Source organism: Ischnura elegans, chromosome 6 (assembly GCF_921293095.1).
Source record: "Ischnura elegans chromosome 6, ioIscEleg1.1, whole genome shotgun sequence".
Lineage (NCBI taxonomy): Eukaryota > Metazoa > Arthropoda > Insecta > Odonata > Coenagrionidae > Ischnura > Ischnura elegans.
The window spans coordinates 39,841,533-39,844,672 of NC_060251.1; the positions used below are offsets into that span (position 1 = coordinate 39,841,533).

Here is a 3,140-nt window from a genome sequence, read left to right on the forward strand (position 1 = left end):
CGGGATTCGAACCCGGACTGCGCGTGACTGCGTACAAAGTCACTTATTCCTTCAGTGCTTTGAAAATCGTCGCCGCAGACCAGCGGAAAATAAGGGTTTTTCTCCCCGACAGTGGCTTAGTAAGCACGACCCTCGCCACATGTGCCACAGTGTGGACTTGTGACGTCAACATCTTGTTCGGTAAAGCCCATCCCGAAGTTCGCTCTGAGAAGATGGCTTGGTGGTGTAACTGGTAGCACGCCTGACCGGCAATCGGGAGATCCGGGTTCGAATCCCGGCTAAGTCAAATATTTTTCATGGCGAACTTCATCCTTTGGTGTATTTATTATCGATTGCCTATCAACATGATATTTTCAAGATAAACCATTTATACATGGGAATGTAATATTCTAAAACTTTTATCATGATTGATCAGGGACCCTAGCTGGATTTTTTATTCAGATTTTAAAATTAAATATGGAGATTAGATCAAAACATGACCATTAAAATCCTAAGGCAGCGCTGCGTTCATTAAAAGATAGTAGTATGATAGGAAATTGTAACAAAAAATGTTTTCACATCTAAGTTGCTTGAAATATTGTCTCTAGAAAAACATTTTTTTACGACTAATAATTTTTTTATATTGCAATAACATTGATTATGTCTTCCAAATTTTCGGTTTGGTAGATTTACCGTTGCTATTTACCTCCCATTTTTCGAAAACAGAACTAAAATGTTCCTCTCGGTGGTGAATGCAATCGACTGGAAAGCATGTGGTGATTCAACTCGCCTCAGGTGTTCGAGTCCCATCTGGTGGCGGGAAGAGTGGGAGGGTCTTTTGGGAGGCGATTATGCGCATTGAGTGGCCGTTTGGTCACCACCGCACGAAATAATCCTCCGGAGCTCCATTACTTTCTTACTTCCCGCTGGACGTGCGGGTTACCCGGCCTTGTCCTCTCCTCGCCGCTAATATGGCAGGCTAAAACTCTTAAATCCCTCCTTCTAATTGTTTGAGCCTACTTTTTATTTAATTTTGAAACACTGCGAGAGTTTAAGTGATCCTTCGGTATACCGAAGTCGGTACTTGATCAAGAGGTTCAAATGATTCTCTGGGAATTTTTCCAAGGGGTAAATCTGAATTTTTCTTGAGAGGCTTGCATGAATTATGGCATACGACATAACGTATTGTTGGTGCGAAGGCTTCCGCTGTGCGATAGTAATGAAGGCTGCTTTTTCCAGCCTTTATATCAACTCACCAACCTGTCTGTTTGTCTGTTTGTTTGTCTGTTTGTCTGGTACAAATCTTGTAACTCAAATTTGACTCACTTCCTGTGAAGCAAAAACGCTGAAATTTTGCAATTTTTCTTCATTTCCGATGACAATACATGAAAATATAACTTTTTCTCTCCAACCCCCCTTTAACCACCCCCCAGTCAACCTATAGCCCCCCAAAACATGTTTTTGATCTAAGAAGTTCCAAATGGTCGATTTTCGTGTTTTGCGACCACAGTAAAAGTTTATTTATGAAAATTTAATTTAATTTAATAAATATAGTGACTTTTTTAATACGTCACTTTTGGTTTTTCGGGGTCACTGAGTTTTTTTGCTTTGTGTCATATATAAACGTTGCTCATCCCCTGTAATCTAAATATAAAGGCTGGTTTAAAAAAAAAAAAAATTTATAAGAGCTTATTTCGAGTTTCACCACGTCGTCGTTGTGATGGAGACAAGAGTTTCTCATTCACTCCTGCAGGTGTCTTCAGGTCGAAGTGAAATCTTGCAACTAAATTTTAACCTTACTTTCGTTTGCCTATCAACATGATATTTTCAGGATAAATCAGTTTTGTGCGATAGTTATGAACGCTGCTTTTTTCGGGTTTCACCACGTCGTCATTGTGATGGAGAGACAGTTTCTCATGGACTCCTGCAGGTGTCTTCAGGTCGAAGTGAAAACACGGCATCAAGCACTTCGACCTGAAGACGTCTGCTTGAATGCAGGAGAAACTGTCTCTTCATCACAACAACGACGAGGTGAAACCCAAAAAATGCAGCCTTCACAACGTATTGTTGTATATTTTATCGCCTTAAATAGGATTGTTGGAAGTATTTTATTCGTTCATTTTGAAAAAATTATATCAGTTCATCTATGGTGCTCAATTCTAAATCTGTGTTGTACATGGTGGTTCAGAAAAGATAACTCCTACGTAAGATACGGAGCTGATACTGAGCTTGAATGGAGTACTGAGTAGGTTGGGGTTTTTTAAGTTCGTGTAAAATAGGAAGAATGTTAGGCAAGTGAGGTAGAATTAGGAAGGGAATTAGATAATTGGATAAATGTGGGTAGACCTTATATGAATTTAAGAGAAAATGCCTAATTGAGAGGGAAGATAGGTCGGGATAATTTTCTAAATTCTCCATGCATACCTGACTTGACTGGTAGATCACTTTTGAAAAAAAAAAGTATTTTAAGCCCCGTTCACTGTACTTACATGCCTACGTTTTGCCTAGCTTGGTGCTTTCCATGTTTTTCCTTTTTTGGGATTTTGTACACCAATAGGTGAATTAAATTTCTGCCGTTTTCTAAGAAAAGAAACTCCTCCGAATGTCTTGTCATTTGAGCATATTAGAGCTTTTTACTTTGAAGTTTTGCGGCTACTTGATAATACTTCTGCATTTGGCATTCATGATATTTAAACCCACGCTCATTGATCATATTTTTAAAATACACGTTGCTGATTGTGAGTCTTAATTTCAACAGGCAATAGGGTTTTTCTTTGACCACGCTACTATGCTGAGTTTTAGGTCAGCGGGAGCAAAATTCCGTCCATTGCTCTCGTAACTGAAAGGTTTTCCAGAATCTCTAGGGTGTGTATGAACCAATAATTGAGCCAAATTATTTAAATTTTTGAATTGATAACGAGAGCAGGTAATTGTGGAAAGGCAATCAGTGTGACGCTATTCTGGAACGATATTTGTCCAAGGCCTTCGTCATTCTCTACCTTGTAATTTCAACTTTTTTTTAAATTGGAAAGGTGTTGGATTGGCAAACAATGAAATGACCTCAGGGTGTTGGTGACGACAGAGAATTGCTGTAGCATTTATAAAGAGCAGGAAATAGTACGCTGAGTGATCATACGAGGCATGCGACGCAAAAGGTAACG

General features: G+C 39.2%; 1 non-coding gene across 1 annotated transcript; it reads left to right on the forward strand.

The window, feature by feature from the left end:
• Nucleotides 1-214: 214 nt before the first annotated feature.
• On the forward strand, nt 215-286 carry Trnaa-ggc. Its single transcript has one exon. It is a non-coding gene; the product is annotated as a tRNA-Ala (tRNA).
• Nucleotides 287-3,140: the final 2,854 nt, after the last annotated feature.